The 26749-nt window shown below is 33.0% G+C and overlaps 1 long non-coding RNA gene across 1 annotated transcript in view; it reads left to right on the top strand.

The window, feature by feature from the left end:
* The window catches only part of LOC108972340, a 103189-nt gene that overhangs the window by 11506 nt on the left and 64934 nt on the right, over window positions 1-26749 (top strand). Inside the window, exon 2 of the long non-coding RNA XR_001993626.1 lies at window positions 9239-9607. This is a non-coding gene — a long non-coding RNA (uncharacterized LOC108972340). The remainder of the gene's footprint in view (window positions 1-9238; window positions 9608-26749) is intronic.

Here is a 26749-nt window from a genome sequence, read left to right as displayed (position 1 = left end):
GCTCTTATTGCTGTTATCGGTTTTTATTGCCTCTCCCCGGCTCTCTGAGCTTCTCGCTGGCTTTATGCATATTTTCCGATCCTCGCTTTCCTGCCTTACATAGCTGTCGTTGACCTGCCTCAGTTTTCGTTAGTTTTTGCTTTCTCTCTGTAACTCTCTCTAAAGAAAAAATTCATTGAATTATCAGATTTGATAGATACATTCGCATACTAGCAACTAGTCGCTGTCACTGCAAATTTATGTGCAAGTAATTACCTAAGTTGGACATTTGTTTGTGGCTACACTCACATCTTTCTGGAAATAGACCTGCCTTGGAATTGTGGTGTGAATTTCATATGCTGGTTTGTGGGGGGGATAAAAGAATCTGAGATCTAATGAGAGATATAAATTTTTTTGTCATCGTGAAAAAATTTCTAACACTCTTTCGAGTAACAAGATGTGACTTTAATGTAAATACCAGTAAATATTTGTTTTCTTTGTAAAAACTATAATTTTCGTGTAAATGCGGATATCTTTCTAAATTAGCCTCACAGGTGATTCCCTCGAAGTCATCTAAACGAGACCATCGATCTAGAAAAAAAACTTTTAGAAGGATTTTCGGATCTATCCGGTTGAAATTGTACCAAAAAACTTGTAGAAGTAATAGAATACACTTACAACAAAGGATTTCCTAAATTGAAGAAAACAAAGTGTGATAAGTATCAGGCTAGTCCGTATACCTTGTTGTAGTACATGCAAACGTAAGGCACAATGGCTATAGAGTGAAGTGGTTTTCAAAATAAAGGAAATTTCAAAGAGAGAAAAAACCGTGACTGAATCACCTTAACTTCCCATTTGTCACCAAAATAACGTAGGAGGTCAAAAAAAAAAAAAAAAAAAAAAAAAAAAAAAAAAAAAAAAAAAAAAAAAAAAAAAAAAAAAAAAAAAAAAAAAAAAAAAAAAAAAAACCGCGTTTGGTTTGCAACCTGACACCTAACACCTAACTCAATAGTACACATATGTTCCACATTCTAATAGTCGGCCACGCCGTAATATACATCTTCGTTTATCTGAGTATTTGTAAGTCCTTCATTTGAAGAGTACTCAACGTCGGCACGGCACGCTTGCACACGCCTGAACACGTTTGCTACATTTTTACACCTGCAAGTTACGAAACCACTTATTCATTTCACAATTTTACTGCAACATTCGTTATTTTCACTTTTATTGCTGAGAAGGGCAAAAATTAAACGTAGATCATGTAATGATAATTTTATTGAACTTGATAATACTTTCTAAGAGGTTACGTCCACCTATTTACAATAATTCATTAGAAAAAGAATACAAATTTTAGAAAATTTTTTTTATTATTCCAAAGTACGTAAAAAGGCTTTGTGAAATATTTAAATGTGAAATGAGAACACATGAGTACATAAATATAAGGGTTTGCGGGGTCAGTTATCCAAATGAGCACAAAGATGCCTATCGTTGCCCACACCGTTTCCCAAACAATTGTCTATGGTTGCGTTAGTACAGTCGATGTTGTTGTTGTTGGTTCAACTGGGCGGGCAGATTCCCGGCAGTATTGCCACTGTTGGGTGTGTAATGAAAGATATCATCAGCGCGACCATAATGTGCGCTATTGAACTCAGTGTGGGTGCGACGCTCTGATTATGCAGCATATTTCGGTTACTCTTGTAGTCCTCCTATTTTACGATTTGTATTTGGCTACAGAGTAATGCAAAAATATGCCTAAGGTCGATTGTGTGCCTCTCGTCGGGTCTGCGCTGTGACCAGAATTGATAATTACGATAAATTGCGTTAGTATGTGTGAACGGCCGACTTTCCTTTGGTTTCTATTATCCAATTTTATTTTCCTGTGAAGAAAAGGTATGGAAGAAAACTGTAAATAAAATTAATGTTCTGTTAAGAAGCATAAAATCGTGCTATTACAAATCTTTTTTTTTTCGAAAATACGCAATAAACTTGTATTGACTGTCACTATCATGTTAAATATTGAAATAAGCGATGAAAATAAATTACGCTGGACATTAAAGGGACATGTTCATTTATATTCAGTATTATGAAATTTAGGGAGGCGGTGGTGATTAACATTTTTAATCCAAATTGATTAATTTCTATACTTATATTGTTGTTGTGCTGTTTTACATATTCATAGGCTGAAAATCATTGAAAGAAATCATGTTACAATGATTTAATATTTCGATACCGGTTAAGTAGTACAAAACGAAGCCTAAAAAACAACCATTTCTTTCTGACTTTGACTTCTGATCTTTCGACAAGTTTGAGCCTTGAAATCATATCAACAGTGATCCTAGACACCATAGAAACGTTTAAGTGCATCTTTGGCAGGTTTTTACTTCAGGAAAAAATTAATACAGCTAGTGTGTGTAGGGGTCTCTGGGGGCAAAGATGTCTGTACAGACCAAAGGGAGAGATACCAGACCACAAATAAGAGAGCGAGGGTTAAAAAAAACTGTTGTGATAACAGAAAAGAGCACAATATATCACAGGTCGAGGTGTAATATATTTTAAAAATAATGTTTTGAAATTTTTTTTAGGATTTTTCCAAACTAGAGTTGGTAGTGCAACCTTCATTATGAAAGTACTTCGTTGTAAATTTAAGCTGGGCGATATTTGGAATATTTGACAAGTAAGTACCTCGGAATTCTGTTGCCTAAATTATTCTGAACACACGTGGTATAGTCTTCCAATTTCCGGTGCCTGGGTAGTAGCAATATGGAAGTAGAGAAAGGAGAGATAAATAATTAAATTATTGTCTATGCTGTGGAAAATTGAACGAGCTGCGGGTTTTATTGTGTTTTTTGGTGTCTGCTGTTGATGCACATTTGAGTCAAATGATTGACATTTTACGAGTCTTTCTCATAAATGGGTGTTAATATAATTGTTTGCTGCTTCGATGTCTTCCTCAGTTTAGCTCAGCTGTCATTCCGACATAATAATTTCAATAATTCCAATTAGCCAGCTTTTTATCATTGGTCACTTTTGCTCCGATGACAGCTGAGCTTTTTGCTCTTTCTTGCGCTCTCATCATAGTCATAACGTAGCATGTAATTTGTTGTTTGTATGGAATTGCGCTAGAATTACTTATTTAAGAAAATATACTTACATAACTTTGTATATATTATTTTCAATTTCGAGTAATTTTATATCGCGAGTCATTTATTAAAACATATTTTGTGATGTTAGATTGCTAAATTGAACTTTATATTATATATTAGAACATTAATCAAACCGAGCATATGAAGGCGATTAATTCATTTCTAGCAATCTGTAGGCCAGCGTACACATACGAATATTATCAAGTCAACAAGCAATACAAAATTATTTTCCAAAAGTAAGAAATATAAAAAGTTATCACAAAGAAATAGTAATGCCAACATTCGGCACATAATATAACGTTTCTTCCGATTTCGTTCAGAGCCACAAATGAATATATGTAAACTTGAATTTAATTTAAATATCCCAGCAAAGTAAATTCTGTTGTACTTTTCATGTATTTCTTATGTTCTTTGCTACTGTTGTTGCATAGATAAATAAAGGTAGACGCGAATCTCCCCAAAGCGATATGAGGTGAAATATTAAAAAGAATTTTCTGCGAAATCTGGCATACGAAACATTTTTAATTACACATCTTTGAATTTCATTGCTTTCCACCTTCCTTTTGCTTAAATTTTTTCAAAAATTGTTTGTACAGTTATATGCGTAATATTTAAAATTCTGGGTATAGTGGAGACGTTTTGGTAGAATAATAAACCTTTGTAAGTTTGTGGCTACTTGCTTTTTCGTATTTTTGTTGAAATGAGATATATAATGAAATTCCTTTTTTCCATGTTACGTATATAGTTCATTGTGTCGCAGACTTATGGCTTAAGTAGTATAAGTATTTGCTTTCAATTCGGAGAAAAATATAAAATGTGTTCTACTGGGCCGTAAAGAAATGTTGTGGAAATATTCTTAATGAAAAACAGAGTTTGCCAATGTCCAGTGCCAAGTGAGTGTTTAAAACTGACCGATTCACCAAGGTTCAAATAAACGAAACGATGCAAAAATGCATAAATTGAGCTTTTAATTTCATACGAATTTTTCAGTATTTGGTCCATCGTGACCATCAGGGAAAACTTATTATGAAAAAGCTGTACTGTTGTACAGTTGCTCCGTCATACATGGCAACTATTTTAGAAGTGAATAGAGCACAATTAAAGTTGTAATTGATAACATAATAGCATTTTGGAAGAGAGTCTGCTTCTGCCAAATTATTAAACATTATGGTGAGATTAAGGCATTTTGTTGTTCAGCGCAGTGATCCGTTGCATCTATTAATAAATTTGTTGGACTCACAAATATACGGTTCCACATATCGTTACCTAAAATGCAAAATAACGGAAACTGAGTGTTTCATTGATTACGACCCACTATTTCAAATTACATACATATAAGTACATATCTACAACATTTTAAGGGTCTGCTATCAAATATAACCCAGTTTTAACCGATATTTAAATTTTGTTTAACTCATGTTCCATTTTATAATGTGTTTAATTCTTTCTCCTATAAATTTCCGAGAATGTTGTTACGTTATTTTGCATTTTAGCTGACGATATGCAACCTAGATTCACTATTTTATACTATACAGAAGCATACACCAACGTATAACAGGCTGCCAACACATACACTAATTAACATAATAGTAGCAAGCAAATGGTGTGCTGAGCACTTACTTAGTAATTGCAACTAGATTCAAAATTTTTAGGACGCATAATGAACTGACCTTTGGAGCTACTGAAATTTTATTATTGTTGCACGAAATATGGAAATTTTGAGCTAACTCATTTAACAATTCTGTTAAATGCAATGTCAATTATAAGCGCACAATAAATTAAGCAGTTGTGGTGGTACTAAATGACTTATTCTGTATAATAACATAATTGAGAATAACACATACGATGTGAGTTCAAAAAGTATCGCGTATTTTGTGTTTTTTCAAAAATTATTTATTTATTCATGATATTATACACTTGTGCCAACGGGTTTTCCAATCTTCGAACACTTCAAATAATAATTTTTTTTTTATCTTCTTCAGCTCCTCCTTCGATGCCGTCTTTATTTCGTCAAGAGAAGCGTAACGTCGTCCTTTCATGGGCCTCTTCAGTTTAGGGAGCAAGAAAAAGTCACAGGGGGACAGATCTGGGGAATACGGTGGCTGCGGCATCATTAGTGTGTTGTTTTTGGCCAAAAAGTCGCACACAAGCAACGACGTGTGAGCAGTGGCGTTATCGTGGTGCAAAAGCCTATTTTTGTCACATCTTCTCGGCCTTCTGAGAACATTTTGTACCACCGATAAACGTTGCTTCGGTCCAAGGTAGCTTCTCCGTATGCTGCGGTCAACATTCGGAATGCATCCGCGCACTTAATGAAAGCAGTATCCCAAACTGTACATTATCCACTCTTAAATAATTTACTACCGTAGGCAATCTAATTGGCGGTCAGCATTTTGTAAATATTAATCGTTATTTTCAGCCGTATTCGAATATTCGTATTTTTGGAATTTTACATTTTTTAAATACAATACAAAAACGCCATTGTGGAAGGATTGCTATCTGTGTTTTCAAATATATTGGATATATTTTGATCTAGTTTATCATAGCCAACCAATGCAACTACTTATACCGGCAACTACTTACAAACCAGTTTCTTTTTCCAAGCAAGCTTTTGATGCTAAACATTCGAATTATGTTATTCGTCTCTAAAGTATCTCATAAGATAATCAAATACATACACTCTGCTCTATTTCATAATGTCACATTTAATTATACGCTTGTGGGCGTATGCTTTTGAGTGGTAGTCGCAAATGCTGTTGCAGCGGGAGCACCAATTAGTAGGTCACCAAGTATTCATTAAATATACATAAGGTGGTGAAATACTCGGTTGTTTAGTGGTGAAGTTGCCACAGATCGTCGGCACTAGAATACTCTGGTTAAGGTTGCTCATTGAAGGTGGTAGTGCGTGCAAGAGCCAACTCGAATACTTAGTGTATAGTGCACATTATATACAATACATAGTTGAACACTAACATCTGTGTCCATACATGCATATACATTTGTGTCTTAACGCTTTCGCATAGAGGCGCATCGTTAAGGCACAAGTCGGCTAGGAGTTGTTCTATGTGAGCTCAGCAGAAAATGGCTCAAAGTGTTTAGTTAACATCCAAAAAATTTGTTGAGATATAACCTTTAATATCCTTTTTAAAGTTAAACAAATGCCTGGCTGTTCTCAAAGAGTAAAAAATACTACATTGCTCATGTAATCAACTGGAAACGACACAATTCATATATCCCGCTGTTTGCTCAGTGAATGCATTAACTAATTAATCAGTTATTTAGTAGTGATAGCAAATGAAATTCACTTCCACAAGTGGCAGCAGTCTTTGTTTAAATTTTCAATGGACATTAATTAATAAATTACTAAATTAAAAAGCAGTATAATATTTTATTCCCGTTTCATTAATTAAAAGTTTTATAACATACTCACAATCATATCTTATAGTAGAATTCGTAACGCATTCTCCAATTAATCATCCGTTTTGTTATATGGAGCAAATGAAATAACAAATACACATTGTACATATGTATTGCGTGCGGTATTCGCAATTACATATGTATATACTATATATTGGTGGTCCAAAAATGCATTAAAATGTACAAAGTACGCAAAAATTTTGTGGCTAAAAAAATTTATCCTCTAAAGATATATAGTAATTTTGTGTAATTGTATGCAAACACAAAGGTAAAAATAAGTTTATTTAAAGAAAATTTCTAGCGAAAATTTATAAACCTATCCTATTATTTGTAAACAGCTTGGTTAGTTCTCAAGGTTACGTATACGTAATGGAGAACCTATAAGATGGTCGTTATAAATAATTGCTCGTTTAATTCTTTACTGCACTTTCTTTCGTTGACAAAGGGATATTTTTAAAAGAAATGTTTCTAAGGCAATTTTTTTGTTGAGAAATTATATTATGTTGATATGTTCTACCGGTTCAAGTTGGCGCCAAATTCCGATGTAATAATTATCCGAATTCATTCACTCTTAATGCGGTTCTAGGAAATCGTTTACGTGCTATAATTTAGTGAAAAACTGCATGGCTATATATAATATCTTTTCGCCTCAAAAAATATGTTATTTTCGTAAAAAGACTCTACTATTATTTAAAAGTGCGAAATCTGTTTTGTTTTCTGACACTGCATTATATTTTTTTAAGCTGACAAATTCTGTTTTAATATATATAGCGATTTATGTTTTTCGAGCATTTAATTATTAATATCAAAAAAAAACAAAAAAAAAACAAAAAAAAAAAAATCTTTACACAAGGTCATTACACATATTTTGCTCGTTCGATTTATGTTTTCCAAGCATTTAATTATTATTCTCCATATCTTTCGTTATGGAATTTATTTTCATTTATTATTAGATTTAATTTGCATGTGCTCACTGGACAGCTTGCCTCTATTATCACATGCATATTAATTTATGTAGAACACACACTGAAATATTGGATATGAAGTACAATTATTAAAAAAAAAAATCTTTTCAATAATGAACTTAAATGCAGTTTCTATTCACACAATTAAGAATCGTTCAAAACTTCGGTCAAATGCCATCAATTAAAATAAAATTTATTTTCAATTTAAATACCAAAAACTAAATTGTGATAAAATAGTGTAAGTACTAACTAGTATGCTCAGAAGAAAAGTATCTGAAATGAATTGTAGAAGCCTGATAATTGTAATAATGATAAATGCTATGAATAAGTACAAACTTGTACGAGTATATATTTAGAGGAAAATAACAACGGTGTTTTCTGCTTCTAGCAACATTATCGCAACTTATTTCTAGCTTGCCTTCGACTAATACTGATTTCAACAGTGTACTGAAGCAAATAACCAAAAAGTGTTTTGCGTTCATATCTTATCGCAATTATATATATAATATGTATATATATATAAATATAGGTTGAATAACGATCATAATGATTAACTGCGAATCCCTTTATTTAGTAATTATTAGAAATATATTTGCAAAAACATTCAACTGTAAGCACTGGGTACAAATATTCAGCTCCTGGGCTTTGCTCAGTTCTAGTTCCGTTCCGACAATTTTTAGTCATAAGGTGCACTATTCCTGCAAAAATTTATTTTGATATGTTAATACATCTTGTAGTTGTATACTGGAAAGTGAAAGTTTTATATGAAATTTAAAATTGTGTTATATGGGAAGTAGGCGTGGCTGCACGCCATTCTTCTCGTCGCAACTTTTTTGCTTACTAAATCACTACACTTCAATTTAACTACAAAAACAATGCATAAGTAGTTGTAAAGTGTCTTAAGGGACTATACCAGTGTGAAGCATAAAAATTTAGGCGATTTTCGTAAATTTTTTTAAGAGAAAGTACGCCATTCAATATTTCGAACTCCTTGAACGTAATAAGGTATATTTTCAGCTATATTTTAAGATTTTTTTTTACAAAAATGTTGAAAAATAACGGAGTTATGGGCTGTTTTCGGAGGTGCCAAAAAAAGTGCCCCAACTGCTGGCAAGATTCCGGCCGAATGAGTAGCTGAAACAAAAAATTTTGAAAAGGCTTTTAAACTTAAATATATTTCCTACAATGACCTATGATCTTTGTAAAATATCAAAAATTTACAGAATTGCCTAATTTTGAAAAAAAAAAAAATCATAATTTTTTAGGTAAAAAATGGTCAAATTGACTATTTTCAACCACTCAAGAAGAGTGTTGGTCATTGTATAGTAAATGTATTTAAAAATACTCAGTTTTAATTTGAAGTCGAATGGACAATTTCTCGTTCAGTTGTGACACCAGCAATTTTGAAAAATGTCATTTCGAGAAAAACGCGTTTAAAGTTTTACGTGCTCCGGGCGGCCTAAAAACTGTTATGCCTTCACTGCTGCAAAAATTTATTTCACTATTTATTTTTAATAAATTGAATTTGCTTTTTAAACTATTTTAGCATTTATTTATGTTTTTCTTAAACCATAGTAATGTGTAACTTTCACTAAATTAGTTGAATTTAAATACTCGTATAACGTTTATTCATATACACACATCTACTAAAACAACTTTTAAATTTTCTATTATTTTTCACAGTTTAGTATAACATTTCAACTTAAAATAAATTTTTCTGCAATTCATTTACAGAACTCTCACGTCATTTACCGTCATATTGCCAAGTCAACACTCGAGCCGAAAAATTGTCTGATAGCTTTTTTTTACCGTAAATAGTGAAGTGATTACGAACTTTTCATTAGTGTGATATAAATCTTACCGTTAACTAGTCCTCGCTCATCCGCTTAGTGAGACAAGCGAAAAGAAACTAAATAACGTAATAAAAACTGAATTAAGCTAAAGACTATTTGTGTTAAAGAGTATTTATCGGATGCACAATATTTCCACATTTGCTTTAGGACGAAGAGCGCTTGAATGGCATCTGCACAGAGGAAGTCTACACCAAAGTGTGTGGAGTGACTAGAAAAAATTTAACCCAACATTGGCTTTATAAAGAGAACTGTGAGTACATTTCATTTCCAATTTGAGTTTTTTATAAAACTATTCACTAAAGTAACTCAATGTCATAAAAATTTGGTATGGCTTGAGTATGAGGAATATATTTGTTTTGCCTTAAATATTTATACAAATTTTTATAAACATTTAACAGCAAACGGAAAGTTAAATGAAATATAGTCTAAAACTTCCTAACGACTGATTAAAATTATTTATAGCGAAATATGTATTTAGAATATATAACTACTAAATGCTTATATACTTATATACTATCAATGTAGGTTTGAATTAAATCAAAGTCGGTTTATTTTTAAATAATTTAATTAGGTTTATTTAAAATTAGATTTATTATAAAATATGTTAGATGGTCTTTTAGGTTTGATGACCATAAAATGACTGACTCCTTCGAAGTACGCCTTACCGTCCGTTGCTTTCTCATCTTCGTCTTTTCGTCATTCTGTTCGTCAAGTTTGCAGGGTCGCATTTAATAGTTGTTAAAAGTTACGCCCACTTCTAGTTGTCTTGCGTTCGTCTGTCGGTCCCACATATATAATCACCAAATGATTATATTTGAGGACCCTTCAGGCTATTTTCAAAAGTAATACATGTAGATAGATTATATTATATATTAGATAGATTTATTGAAATGAAGACTCCAGACAACAATATTGAAGTAGTTAAGAAATGATTAAAACTGTCTAAATTTCTGTTGTTTTGCACAAATTTGTTTTTGTATGTGCAACAGAGGAATTTATTTGGTTTTCGTTTTGGCACTCAATTGAAGAACACTCTAAGCAACTTTTCGAGAAAAAAAAAAAAAACGCTAAAGGTTGGTTTATATATTTGTAGTATATAAGTATATAATTGTATATATATCTGACATTGTTTATAAACATGTTGCAGGCAACACTAGAAAACATCTAAAAATCTCACATTGCAACAACCACATGTTGCATGGTATCTTTCGCTTTTAATTGTGGCAAGAGAATAAGGTTTGTGTATATATAATATTATATTATACTTATGAACTAGTATTGGTCTTGTGTCTCTGTGCTGAAGAGCTCATGCGCATTTTCTCACCCACTTTCAAAATTTCCATGAATGAAATAGCTGCTATGTATCTGGTGAGAACTGGTTTTCCATACCTATAGAAGATGGTTTCAACCAGCTGATAGTCAATTTCTTCCGAATACCTACATATACAAGCATATTCTACGGTGTGGTTAACTTCATTGCATTTAGTCTTTCATTCATCAAAGTATTTTATTTCGCTATATATTTGTAAGCAATCTAAAGCTGAAATTGAAATAAAAAAGAAATATTTTATATTTAATTGAGATTATATTTATTTGTGTGACTTCAATATTTACATTTGAGATTTGCATATACATATATATGTATAATATTTCTTTCTTGGTATATATATATATCGTCACCTAAAATGCAAAATAACGCAACTTCACTTTTCATAAGTTTACAGGCAAAGGAAAAATCACAACTATTGAAATAATATTTTTGTTAGATTTTTACATGCATATACATAATAGGATGTGAAAAAAGTCTTGCGGTATTTTTTTATTGAATTTTCAATTGTTCATAACATTTTTTTGATGTCTCTTTCGACCAATTCAGCAATTTAGCGCAATTTTCGACGACAGGCCTTCCGGATCGTGGCGCATCTTTAACCACCTCTACACCAGAACGAAAACGTTGAAACCATCGTTGTGCGGTGGAAATGGAAACTGCACAAATTTTATTGGTTTCTTGAGATGCATTTTTGCCTTTATCGTAGTAGTACTGTAAAATATGCCGTATTTTTTCTTTAACGACTTAAAAGAAACGACAATAAATCATATACGTGTTAGCGCGTGATATGAGCTTTCCAGAAAGGTATAGCATGACCCGATAAAAACTAGAACTGCGCGCTCTCAGCGCGAACTAGTGAAAATACCGCAAGACTTTTTTGACAAACTAATATATTCTTCATCTTCACTGCATTCATAACAAATTTCATTGTAAAGACTAGCTTGTGCAATATTTTCCGTTGTGAAATTACTAAGCAAAACTATCCTTTTGCCAACAGACTGGCATACATTTGTAAACAGTAACTTGTTGCAGCACTAAACCAATGACCTTTCATCATAATTTTCATTGTGCCGTTTTTATTCAATTTACTAGTCTGTTAGTTCTGTGGCATTGAACAGCTAGTAGTGCACTTAGTAGCGGAATTATGGTATATATAATAAATAGAGAATGTGAACTAAAGAAGAAGGATGAGAATTGCTTTGAACTGTAGTTTCATTTCATACCATACATTGTTTCTTGCTTGATACACGATGAGCCATTAATACATAAAAACCAAAAGTTATTTTGGTGATTTGAATTGAATTAGTATTGCAGAAAGGGTTTAACGATTTTTCCTAATCGCTAATAATATTTGATTTTGCAATAATTTGCTATAAAGTTCTTAAGCTTTTCGTCGGGCTGAAGAAGAAGATATATTCTCAAAGCTTGATCTACAACCAAAACAATATAATAACTTTTAGGTAATAATTTCTACTTGTATGAACATAAAATATGATTGTTAGTACAAATGGGGGCCACGTTGGTCGTGGTCTTTAACTGATATATATGTACGTACCTACATAGAAAACATAAAAATATATATAGATATGGATGTATATATAAACCATGGTCTCGCTGTGCGTTATTTAACAACATGTTGCTTTCAACTGTACGTGTACATTTTCCCAGCTGAATGATGTGACGAATATAAATTACTTTCTCTGCTATTTTTCATGTCAAATTAAACTCTCCACCACTTACCATTGCACAAGGCAAGTAAAGTTGGACATTTCCCGCATTTTTAAGTTTGAACAAAGTATCCGCAGAGGCATTATAAGAAAATGGTGGAAAAAAATATATATTAAAGAGGAAATTGTTTGCATTTCGTGACATTAACTCATATACCCAGAGGAGACTTGTATGCAAATGATGTTAATGGAGGACAACGGTAACTGCAAAATAAGCATATTTAAAATGCTATGAAAAATGAAATATAAGTAAACTATAAAGAAGCTTTTAAGCTGAATTTGATCTTCAACTCTTGGTTTCTGATACTTATAATTGCTCTGTGTCTGAGATAATTTCAATAGAAATTACTTATATTAATAAAACAAACTTATAAATAACAAAGTAAGGATTCTCATATAAAACACGATTTGGTCTTTTTAATTATATACGAGGTGTGTTCAAAAAGTATGGCGAATTTTGAATTTTCGTGGGGTACGTTGGTACTCATGTCTCTCACTTATGCCGACAAGCTCGGCCATTTTGAATGTTCATTTAATTGTTGACAGCTGTTTTGTTTGCACGTGTTTTGGATCGTCTTCGATTTTTACCTATTCAACAAAATGGATCAAAGAACCTGTATCAAATTTTGTGTGAAAAACGAAATTAAGTGCGCGGATGCATTCCGAATGTTGACTGCGGCATACGGAGAAGCTACCTTGGACTGAAGCAACGTTTATCGGTGGTACAAAATGTTCTCAGAAGGCCGAGAAGATGTGACAAAAATTGGCTTTTGCACCACGATAACGCCCCTGCTCACACATCGTTGCTTGTGCGCGACTTTCTGGCCAAAAACAACACACTAATGATGCCGCAGCCAACGTATTCCCCAGATCTGGCCCCCTGTGACTTTTTCTTGTTTCCTAAACTAAAGAGGACCATGAAAGGACGACGATCTTGACGAGATAAAGACGGCATCGAAGGAGGAGTTGACGAAGATAAAAAAAAAATATGATTTTTTGAAGTGCTTCGAAAAACCATGGGCATAAGTGCATAATATCTCATGGGGATTACTTTGAAGGGGACAAAATAGATATTCAAAAATTGTTTATGTGCGTAAATAAATAATTTTTGAAAAAACACAAAATTCACGATACTTTTTGAACACACCTCGTATATACATTTTTCCTTTATTTCCTTGTGTAGGAGTCATAGTAAAAAATTTAGTTTTTGTTAATTTCTGACTGTCATATTTTTTATTTTTTTTGAAGAAATTGTGTTACAACTGATCCAGATTAATTACTGTTGACTGCCTTTTCCTAGATTAACTTCAATCTTTTAATTTTTTGGTAAACTTTTTTTACACCACTTTTACACTTATTTGCCTCCCTTCACTAATAGTAAGATAAGGGTGCTATGGCTTTTTGGTCACACATGTTCTGCGTAAATATATTTGTACAAATTAAGACCACATTAAACTTACAGTTGTTGTTTTTTGGTAGCGGTTAGGCAAGTAAAGAGTCAAACCAATATGTTCCTGAAGTGCTTATGCAAATATAATCAGTATTGTAGCAAATTAATAACGTTATGTTACCATTACGCTAATTCTTTAGACTCAAATCATATCGACTTAGACTACTAGCAAGTTGGACCAACATAATAAATTCGTCTATTGTCGAAAAAGCTCTCAACGTGAAAATGGTAAATCTCTTAGGTATAAACTGAAATAAAAAAAATATTTGACTAGACAAAGTTCTTGATAACTTTGATTCAATTGTTATTCTTTGGCAACATGTTTTTTTTTCCATTTCATTTCTAATTGATTTTACCACCAGAAAATATGCAAATAATAATGAGTTGTTCTATAAATGATGTCCTTACTCCTTACGACCTATTTACTCATTTTTATACTCTCGCAACAAAGTTGTTAAAGAGAGTATTATAGTTTTGTTCACATAACGGTTGTTTGTAAGTCCTAAAACTAAAAGAGTCAAATATAGGGTTATATATACCAAAGTGACCAGGGTGACGAGTAGAGTTGAAATCCGGATGTCCGTCTGTCCGTCCGTCTGTCTGTGCGTCCGTCCGTCTGTCCGTCCGTCTGTGCAAGCTGTAGCTTGAGTAAAAATTGAGATATATATAAAGTGTCAGAACTAAGCCATAAATAAAGATATTAAAGTGAAATTTGGCACAAAGGATCGCATTACGGAGGGGCATATTTGGACGTAATTTTTATTTAATGGAAATGTGGGCGTGGCCCCGCCCCCTACTAACTTTTTTGTACATATCTCGAAAACTGCTATAGCTATGTCAACCAAACTGTATAGAGTCGCGTCCTTTAGGCATTTCCATATACAGTTCAAAAATGGAAGAAGTCGGACAATAACCACGCCCACCTCCCATACAAAGGTTATGTTGAAAACCACCAAAAGTGCGTTAACCGACTAACAGAAAACGTCAGAAACACTAAATTTTACGGAAGAAATGTCAGAAGTAAGCTGCATTAAGGCTTTTTTAAAAATTGAAAATGGGCGTGGCGTCGCCCACTTATGGACCAAAAACCATATCTCAGGAAGTACTCAACCGATTTCAATGAAATTCGGTATATAATATTTTCTTAACACCCTGATGACATGTACAAAATAATGGTGAAATCGGTTCACAACCACGCCTGATATCTCGATGATCACTTTATCATGCGAGAGTATAAAATGTTCGGTGACACCCGAACATAGCCCTTCCGTACTTGTTAGAATATAATTCCGACAAAGTCAGCTACGTCAACAGCATACTTTGTTTGTTTTTCACATGTAAGTGATAAATTGTTTGAGTCAGAGTTTTCATTCTATAGATGAGCTACTATTTCTGTATAATTGTTTATCTTAATTACTGAGTTCTTATGAGTTACGATTGTTTGGTTTGTTGTTATTTGCTGTGATAAGCGACTTTTTTATTTTCGACAAAAGTTACCAATATGTGCGTAAAAGTTTTCTGTGTTTTCTTTGCAAGGCAAAGGAAGGCGCGAGGAAATTAGACATACAGTTAAATCAGGAGTAAATATTGTATGATGCAACCACAAATAATTTTCAAGCTGTTCTGCTATTCGATTTAATCTAAAAGTAACTTCCTATTTAAGACATTCTTATAATTGTCTCAAACAATTGTTTTAAAGTATTGCAATGGATACGCATTTTCAGTTATATGGAATTTGGGAAAGCACTTAAGTTACTTCATTCTAACGTATTCTAAAATGTTATTTACAATACTAGGACAAATCAGCGTCCGAGTAAAGCTTAAATTATATAAATTAAGACTACTTGGACAATGTAATTTTAATTGGAAAGCAAAACATTTCAAAGCGAAGCAAAATTTAATTTCACCTAATAACATATTTATTTTGTTAAGTTCAGTAAATTGTCGGCGCAATTTAGAATATTTTGAATAGTCAGCAACTAAACCAGTTATTAGTTTAAAAGCACGAGATGTTCTATTTATAAATTTACATAATTCTTTCGAAAACCATAAATTATAACTCATTTTATGAGTAACAACACACTTCGGAACATATTTTTCAAACAAGCTTAAAATAGTTTCATTAAAGTGGGAAGCACTAAATTCAATGTTGCCACTGTAATCTGGCCAAGTAACTTTAGAAAGTTCGTAATTAATTTGCTTAAAATTAGCTTTCGCAAAGTTGAGCCGAAAACAAAGGTCTTGTGTATTATTATGAGCAAAGTTGGCTATGGTTTCGATGTTAATTTCCAAAGCAGATAATACGAGGATAATACGAGTCCTCTGGTCGAACCAAAGGATCACATCGGACAACAGAAAACATTGAAGCGTTATTAATATAGACTAGATCTAAGAACTTACCAAACTCCTTCGAAATTAAATTAATTTGGTTAAGACCCAACGCCGACATTTTATCTAAGAACTCGTTAAAACATAAGCGACTACTAATAGGAATGGTGTAGTCGTCAATAGATTTCCATAATACGCACTTTAAAACAATCTTGGAATCAGTATTATTAGCTATTGAGAAAACATTATTTATTAATGAAGCATGCTGCATATAACAGATATATGCAGAACATCGACTTCTTCAGGCGGAATTGAAGAATGAACAGCAAACAAGACACCACCTTCTTTTCTGTTCAGCCGGTCATATCTATAGATTTCGAAGTCTCTGTTGAATATTTCATTATCAAAAMTGTGAGGCTTTAGCCAAGTCTCTGTGAAAGCAATGATTTTAAAGGTACAATGAATGCTGTTTAAATACAAATCAGTAAGTTTCGTATTAAGACCTCTAACATTTTGATAATAAATAGTCAGCGAATTATTGTTAGTTAGTTTTTTGGTATTCACGGTATTTCTTGGGGGCTTATCACGTTTGTGCTCGAATTCGCTCACAAATACCCTAGAGGACCAAAATGAGTTGTCAAGTATTATTTGAAAACTGTCAACGGATACTTCGATCTTAAACGACGAAATATCCCGGTTATGCTTGAAATTAAATTTACGGACGTCTGCCGTTTTTAATTTCGACGAGATGTAACTTTTTATATCATCGACTGAGGTATCCGCAGCAAATCTCGAGACAAAAATTGCCTTGTTCCGCGGTATAACAACTAAATTGTTATTAGCTGACTTGTAGGTATTTGGAGGCGAATCTTGAGATGTTTTTCACGTACCGTGTTCAGTAGCAGTTTTCTCAGTGTCCTGAGTAGACGGAACCTTTTCTCCTAAGGACAAGGGGATGAGAGATTAATGAGGTCAATAGTGGGTGGAGGCATTCTTTTTAAGGAAGATACAGTGGTATCTTCATCAGACGGACGTTTACGTTTAGATGAAGATCATTTAATCCAAATATTTGCACAATTAAGTATTGAATATAAATTAAATAAATTCGACAGAGCACCAAAATTCACAGCTGAGCACGAGAAGGGTTGCCAATTAATGGTTGTATGTATCACCTCATAACATAGATATTGAATAATGTATACATATACTTGTTTAAAAGATCAGAATGAAGAGGTGATTTCAAATCCAAATTATTGTCTGCTTTTCCGTCATTTCATCTGTCCTGACCTGAGTACAACTAAGTCACCTTGATGAAACTTGATACATAATTTCCTTGGTAAATAAGTAAGGCGGGGTTCGCCGGGCGCGTAATCGGGCAATGACTGCGCCCACAAAGCGCCATCAAAGGAAAACTTATTAAGTGTAAAAATAAGCACTTAATTAAGATATAAAACTGTTAATTGGCACAAAGCATCGCAATTGAAAGGAGCACTTGTGACGGGGTTGCGGCCCCGACCATTTTTAGGGGAATTCAGATAATCGGAACCGATTTTAATCAAATTACGTACCTAAATTGTGAAATTCCGGGCATAGGTCAATATGTTAGTTATCTTACAAAATTTGAATGAGCGATTTTACTCATAACAGTGTATCTCTCTGCCAAAAAAAAAAAAAAAAAAAAAAAAAAAAAAAAAAAAAAAAAAAAAAAAAAAAAAAAAAAAAAAAAAAAAAAAAAAAAAAATTAAAAATAAAATTAATTTTACTGACTCTACTATGATTAGTATGTATTTATTGAGGAACGTATGTGGGAATCATGGATAAAATCGGGTTAATATCATCTCCTTAATGCATAATATTGTGAAGGTATTGATCAAAATAAAACACCGTTTATTAACCGAGTATATTTATATTTAATTGTGAATATTAGAATGTTTAATTTAGTATATAATTCAAGAATATTAAACGTAAAGCTCTAAAAACCAAAGTTGCACGTCTTACTTCCTCGCGTTTGCTCTCCATACGCCCTCGCAAGCATCACTCGTCTTGCCACCTGTTCCTCATTTAGTAGGCTTGCCATCTATCGTTGACAATATAAGCTCTTCGAAATTAGCCGAAATGCCAAAAATATGTAAAATTAATCTACGGACCGAATTCTAATTCTCATAAAGTACCTACTGCATATAATTATTTTCGTTGTTCCAACAAACCTTGTGCCAGATATGGCGGTCAGTGTATAAGTTATATAGTGTATACATATATATAATTTTTGCTTGGGTCCTGAATATTTGATTGACGCTTTTCACCTTAAGATATTTCCTTGGCTTTGATCCTGGCATGTTGCAAGAATATAAAGTGTTTGGATGCATCCGAACATAGCCCTTACTTGTTAATTATAGTTTTTATGTCTGCTTAACACTTTTCCATACTAATACACCTTAGTTTTGTTTGGCTCGAAACATCCACTATTTGTCTCGTTCATCCGTGTTCTAAAGAAGAGAGCTGCCTCTTATTTATGACAAACCTCACTTGCATTTTAAATTGTTTGTAGATTCTTTCCTTATCATGCTGCATATGTATTAAATTCGGTTACCAGCTGTGTACTCAAATTTTATAAGCTTTCCTCTTCACATTGCATTTGAAACGTCTGTGTCCTTAACGTTTTCCAATTAAAATGTTATTACAATTCCACTTTAGATTGCCAAAGTTCTACGTGATTGTAACATTTAAAAGCACTTATATAGCTACAAACAGTAGGTTAGACCAGATTTCATAGTAACTGTTTTTAACATATTAATTCCTTTACATCTCGTGCACTTCCTTTACAATGTGATTGACTGCTGCACGTTTTCCCACTAAATATCCCCCTTTTATTTTTGCCTTTGTCAAATTACATTTCATGTATCCCTTTCGTAGACCCATGACACGAGGAGAGGTGATGATTGAAGCTGCGTTGAGAATTCTTAAATGTAACGTGCGTAAAGAGAAGAAAAATTGGATTGTTTTTTATTTGATTTTCATTGCTCTTAAAACGGTTTTACTTCTAAACAGGTAGAAATGATAAGGTCGTTTAATATATAATTTAAGAAAAATAAAAACAGGGGCGAAATATTAATATTATTACATGCCAATGCTCCATTTTTTTAGAACCCATTAACATACATAAATATATAGCATAAATCTTCTAAAGAAATCATAATATAATCGTTCGATAAGCTGCCCTGCCCCTAATTTGCTGGACAAAGTCATTTAAAGGTCACGAAAGGTAAAAAAAATCAACCAGTTCAAATCAATCCTTTTAGTGACAAGTTCCGACGTAAACGAGTAAGTGAAAAAATCGTTAGATTAAAAAAACAAACNATATATATATAAAAACTCAAAGGGGGCTTTAATATGCAATTCCTTTCTGAACCCCTTTTTAAATATACATTCACTTCTTTGAGTTTATGAAATATTAGACAACCCGTTGTCTATCTGAATAATTAAAATTTATCGATGTTGCCTAATTAGCAAAAGGAAAATTTAATTAGTTTTTCCTAGAGGCATCGAAAATCTAAGACTTAACTAAGCAAAACTAAGCGTGCACAAACAATCCTAAATGAAAGACATTATGTTGCAGCACAAGTACATTTAACAGCAACAATAAAAGGTTTGGAAATATGTATGGTTAATTAAACTATAAATTAAACGTAATGTGAAACTATTTACTAATTCACGATAATTATATTACATATCCCAAAGGGATTTTTCGTCTCATTGAGCTATTTGGAATTTAGGTCACAAAGATTACGCTCTTCTTATCAAAATAGTAAATACTGACTCGACGTTTGTACACATTACTCCTAATAATACCAGGTGTACCGGTATAATATTGCCCAAATATATTATTAACTTTAAGCCAGCAAAAGTAAGATGTGAAGTGCTTACGTTGAAGCGGAAATTAGTTGGTATATGTTCAACTAATATTGCAGGATATCATTTTTTCAGCATATGTGCTGCCTAGATGACTACGTTTATAAAGTTTTAACAATATATAGCAATTAATTACCAAGACACATTGATTTAATGTAAAAGCGTGCTAAAAACAACCTACCAAGACAGTTCGTTGGAGCTGTGTGTATGTAATTTATTTGTACGAGAAGGGGCGTACATAATGCCAAAATATTAGTTAATACTCAACGTTTGCTTAGCATATTTTTTCTTGTGACAAGAAGTGCAACAGGAAAATACTAATGTGTTGTATTGGACAGTGCATATGACCGTAACGCATACGCGATGTTTTAGAACGAATTTAAGGAGTTTGAGGCGTTAATCATAATTTTGAAGAAAAGTTCCCATACATATATAATATTTTTTTTCACTGCCCTTCTCTTTAACTTCGCTCTTAATATTTACTTGAGCATAATTTTTTCGCAGGAATAATTACTTTTCCATGGCCTGAAAAAATTATTACTTCTTCTGAAAATTCACAAAGTAGTTGCATATTGATTTCTTTACCTTTATTGCCGGTTAATTAAGACGTATTCACTATTTAATTAAAATTTTACACAATGAGGCGAGGATGCTTACAGTCTTTAAAAAGTCAGTCTTTAAAAACATATATTAACCTAAATATATTACTTAAGTATTTTAAATAGCTACATTATTTAAATGTATGTCTTGTCAAGTCGAAACTCTTAGAAGAAGGGCTACGCTTCATGAAAATTCGATTCTTGCTTGCATTTTTCTGCCAGAGTTGTTAAAATTTTAGGTGATTTCTTTTTTTTTCCTCTAATAAAATAAGTAATTTGTTTGCTAAATAAGCAATGGAGTTATAAATATGGGTGTTTTCGCCATAAAAATGGCACACACATTCTCTTGGTTATATAATGTGAAGAATTTCAAATAACATATTTGATATACTATACATATATACAATTTCTTTAAAAAATCGTTTCATAGTGCGACACTACGATCGTTAATGATGTTATTACATTCCTATCTGGCTGATCTTAAAGGCTTTGTTAGGACTTGGTCAATGCAATATTGAGTAAATTGAATACATTATTAGGTTTTTGCATATTTTTTATCGAAGAGTTTAAATCTGTTCCAAATGGAGTCAACTATGTGTTTTATATATACCTACCTTTTTGCTGAACTTTCCTCTGCACTACTTCTTGAGCACTTTCGTAAATATGAGGTCACGGCAAATGTAAAGTAGAAATCCTGAATGCAATGTGTTAGTTGCTCACGTTTACAACCGGTGTCGGAAAAAGTCGTCTAAACACTTGTAACAGTGTTTTCAACAACTCACACCTTTGTGCCTTATTTACAGTGCTGTTGCTTTGTTGAGTGCTGTTTAGCTTTGAGATCCTTTTAAAGATTTCTGATGAACTTCGACCAATCACAATTTTCTTACTCTTCTATTCTTATGTTTTTGCTGTATCTTACCTTGGTAATTGCAACTAAATACCTAATCTCAATCCTAAAGTATATGGGTCATGGATTATTGATAGAAATAATGAAACATTGACTGAAATAGAGATTGCTTCTGCAGGAATTATTGGTTTGTACCGATGAACGTATAGCTATGTATAACTGCTCTTGTAATCGCGACATACATCGAATATAGATGAAGAAGCTTTTACCGGATACACTAGTCCCAGCGCTAAAACAAATTGCTCGAGAAATGGTTATGAGCTATAAATGACAATGAGAAGTAAGTCGAAATGAACTTTGGAGTCGCATTTACCAAGCTGGTATATTAAATATTATTTTCAGTATATATATTTTTCAACGTGATGCTATTTTTGTATCTGTAACGCAATTGAATATTATGCTCGCCAGATAGTGTAATTTCATTTCCAGTCTTGATTTGATGGTAGCGATTGTATCCCTTCGACTCTTGACTGCAACAAAAAACAAAGTAAATGTAAGGAAATTGTTATTGCAACCCAAAATTAGCAACAAGAAACATCCTCTAACAACACATTCGCAAAATGACTGTAAACTAGTGTAATAAGCCAGATAACCACAACACATACATGCGTCAACATAGCTAAAGAGATGAAAAATACTTTAGTAGACTATTCCTTCAGAACACTAAAAATAAATGCTCGAGCAAACACGGTCAAGAACTCAAGAACTGGCGAAGACGATTGGAGTCAATCGAAATGGGAGTTGAACAACATTTAGTCAGGACAAAAAAAAAAAAAAAAAAAAGGGGAGGGAACGATTCCGTTCATCTACGAACTCGAACTTTTTTTTGTAATAGGGAACCCACGCACCAAGATTCATGGAGATGTCTCAATTTTTATTCAACTAACAGCTTGCACGTACGGAGGGCAAGTTGTTTCTTGTCATCCTGATCATTTATATATATATAATCTTATATCTATCTCTATTAGTTTTAGGTGCTACGTACAACCGTTAGGTAAATAAAACTGTAATGCTCTACGCAGAAAGATCAGAAGTGGGATCGGTAAATGTGGCATCATATTTACAATAATTTATCTCTTTTTGATCTTTGAATTTAATTAAATGTATTCTTTCATATTTTTTGTAAATATTCTATACTTTAGTTTTAAGTAGCTGATTTTGTTTCATGGCTCTATTATTACATATATTAGCCGATCTGATAGGCATAAGTCTCGTGATATATTGCAATTCACTTAAAATCATGCTGTGGTTGATTACAATCGTTACAATTCTTTAAAAATTTTCAAAATAGGTTCTTTCTGCGTCGATGTAGCGCCGGCTGCGCGATTTCTAAGCATTGAAGGCGTCACGGAAGGCATTCTCCGAAATAGTCGTGAGAGCCGAAGTGCATGCTGCTTGGATCCTCTCTGTCGTCTCAAAAGAAAAGGAAGATTGCCCCTTTGTCCCGGGATAATTTTCAAACTTCCATGACTTTTCACTGTGTGATTACGTTATCCAAAAATTGGATCACTTTACACATGTTAAAATTTTCTTGGCATATTTCCACTCACCGCAATATCTAGTCGTCAGTGAGCACTAGATACGTATTGCGACACACCTTTCACATGTTTAAGTGCTCCGTTACAATGTCATGAACCATAGAATTTCTGAGTTCAAACTCGCAGGTCTCTCAGCAAGATCTTCATCAGCGACCTCTTTCCGGCCCCAGAAAAGGACCTAGTGGCACCAGAACACAACATTTCTTGCTAAAGTAACATCTGAGTAAGCCTGCTTGATCATATCAAACGCCCTACAAGGGCAGATTTACGAAGTTTCATAAAGAATTTAATCGCGTATGTTTGTCCTGACTCTCCTGTACCTCGAAGACAACTGACCAGCCCTCGTTCGTTAGCTAGGAAAAAGAAAAAAATATTGCATATATTATTTCTAAACCTTTCTGGTCACTAATTCCTTCAATGTATCAAAATACTTTCCGCACTTTACCATTGCTTCAAAAACTTTTGCCAAATTGACACACATAATCTATCTTGGAATATTTCTACTCCTGTAACCAACATACGTGTTGGGATATGCTCGCGAATTAGTGGGTGGTTTTTGGCCGGTAGTATCCCTTCGGAATGCCACATAATATCAAAGTGTATAAGTGTGTGTGTTATGTGTTGTCAAGTAAAGCTTAATTTTTCTCTACTTTGATATGTTCACGCACAAAACTATTATGTATAAATGCCTAACAGAATTATTATTGCTATTGGTCTCTCTTTCTACCTTCAAAAACTAATGCTAAGTCTGGATAAAATTTTGTAAAAGCTGTATGGCAGCCTGATATGTAAATGTGAGGTACCATAGTACAAAAACAAATTTCTTATAGTTTCAAATACATATTTGTGCCTAAGGATAAAGTAGTGTGTAGCGTTAAGGGAAATTATTTCCTGTGACAATGCCATTTTGTATCTGTAGTCTGCCGTGTGACTATCTAACACTCATCATTCTTCTAAAAACATTTCATATATTTAATACTAGTGGGAATTTGGATTTTTCTGCTTTTTTTTCCATCTGCTTGCAAGGAGTATGCCAAATTATACCTTTTAATTGAGTTACACTTTCTTTGTAAAAATGCATAGTTTGATAGGTTTTCGCACTTTGTGGTCATTTTCATAATTTTTATACTCTCGCAACAAAGTTGCTAATAATGTTATATATCCTCAGATATATGGTTACATATACCAAAGTGATGAGGGAGACGAGTAGAGTTGAAATCCGGATGTCTGTCTATCCATCCGAGCAAGCTATAACTTGAGTAAAAATTGAGACATCTTGATGAAACTTGAAATGCAAGAGTATAAAATGTTCGGTGACACCCGAACTTAGACTTCCTTACTTGTTTAATTTACTAATTCAAGTGTGTTGCTATGGAAAATTTTTTGCGAACGAGGTTTCTTTTTTTCCTATTTGGTTGGTATGATATCTATCAAACATTTCCAATAACCTTACAGTATTTATACAAACAACATCATATCGTACCATACCATACCAAAAAGTGATGATTTGAGGAAATCATTAAATTTTTGTTTCGATTAGAAGAAAAGTGCTGCAGCGTCGCATCGAATGTTTGCAAAATATGTTTTTTCTGAACAAGAATATAAATTTCTACCTAACTTTTGTTTGAAATATTTCGAATGTATTTATAATATATGTACATATGTACTAACTGGATTAAAAAAATTCCAATATTTGTGCCATTGTCCTAATACTCTAGTTACGACTGTTACAGTCCCAATTTTCGTCCAAATAAACATTTTATGCGACCCCTCCTACTCTTGAAATATGTACATACTGTATAGTTAAAAAGGCTTTGTTTTTTTTATTATTCTTCACAAAATTCGAATTTTCGGAGCGCCCATTGCTTATGAACGTAACTCACTTTATACAAAAGAATTTGCTATGTACCCTGTACATGTTTGTAAGTATGTGTGTACTCATATGGTCACACACTCGCTCAAATGATTTCGGTTGTTTAAGAGTGGCTCTACTATTTGGTCTGTTGCCAGCTTAGTGAACATACTTAATGGTCGAACTAGCAAGTATTTTTGTTCAAAATGTAGCCAGTGTAAGTAACGGACGTGTTTAAGTATCACTGTAGAGAAATATTGATAGATAAATTTGAAATTCGGGTAACTGGAAAATGGTCGAAAGAACAATGATAGTTGCTTCTAACTAAGTCTGTAATATACTGAAACCAATTGTGATTGGCTTAAAAAGATTTAGATGTTATATTAGGTTGTCAAAAAAGTCTTGCGGTATTTTCGCTAGTTGGCGCTGAGAGCGCGTAGTTCAAGTTTTATTCGTCGCATCGTCATCGTCATGCTATACCTTTTTGGAAAGCTCATTTCACGCGCTAACACATGTTTGATTGATTGTAGTTTCTTTTAAGTCGTTCGTGAGTTATAGCGTCGCAAACATGGAGCAAAATAAAGAGAAAATACGGCATATTTTACAGTACTACTACGATAAAGGCAAAAATGCATCTCAAGCCGTCAATAAAATTTGTGCAGTTTATGGACCCGATACAGTTTCCATTTCCACCGCACAACGATGGTTTCAACGTTTTCGTTCTGGTGTAGAGGTGGTTGAAGATGCGCCACGCTCCGGAAGGCCTGTCGTCGAAAATTGCGCTAAAATCGCTGAATTAGTTGAGAGAGATCGGCATAATAGCAGCCGTAGCATCGGTCAAGAGCTGGGCATGAGTCATCAAAAAAAAAAAAAAATAAATAAATTTATTAGCAATTGAAAATTCAATTAAAAATACTGCAAGACTTTTTTGACAACCTATTACATGTACATCTGTTTGGACAAATAGCTTCAAGAATCGGTGTTCATGATATTCAAGTATTATTTTACAGCATCAATCTCTAAAAATAAAGGTGACTGAAAGTAAAAGCACAAATACTGCAAATATATGAATGCCGATGGAAAACGGGAGTGAAACCACCCGGGAAAGAATAAAAGTTAAATATAATAGCAAAGAACAAGTTAGAAGAGAAGTAGAATCTTCTAACTTTTGGTGTAATTTTTTAAATCTTCAGTCATCTTCTTTCAGTCCATTTTAAAAAGGCTTGGTTAATATCCAATTAATCACTACAATTTTTATTAGATGATTAAAGTTCGTTGTTAAGACTCGTATTTCTGGTAGGTTTTATACTTTGAATGACCTGCAACATTCCTAAAGTTTATTTTTCTTTTCTTGACCAATGTAGTACAAGGACTCTGTCGATAAGACTAATTAAGTGTGCCACCTACACTTCTTAATAGTATTAATTAAATTTAATGGTTTAGATTAAAATTCTAAGGGTTTGCTTTATTTTTATCACGGACTCATTTTAGTAAATAAAAGGTGACCAATTTTTCCTTCAACAAAACACTTGCTTTAATTTCAAAATACGAAGGCCACAATTCATTCTGCTACACAATTTAGCTTTATTTAACACAATCGTTGTTTTCATTGTATCTTATTTTCCCTAGTATTCTTACCAGCTTATTGCTTTTGGTTTGCTTGCACACACCTACAAAATGTTTGGCAATTGCTTAATTACTTTTCCTGTTTTTCTTGTATTATGTTCTTGTTTTCTTGTATGTACGGTACCA

This window comes from Bactrocera latifrons, unplaced genomic scaffold (assembly GCF_001853355.1).
Source record: "Bactrocera latifrons isolate USDA-ARS-PBARC rearing strain unplaced genomic scaffold, ASM185335v1 scaffold_396, whole genome shotgun sequence".
In the NCBI taxonomy this organism is placed as follows: Eukaryota; Metazoa; Arthropoda; class Insecta; order Diptera; family Tephritidae; genus Bactrocera; species Bactrocera latifrons.
Note: the sequence above shows the minus strand (reverse complement) of the source record. Positions and strands in the feature narration are given on the sequence as shown.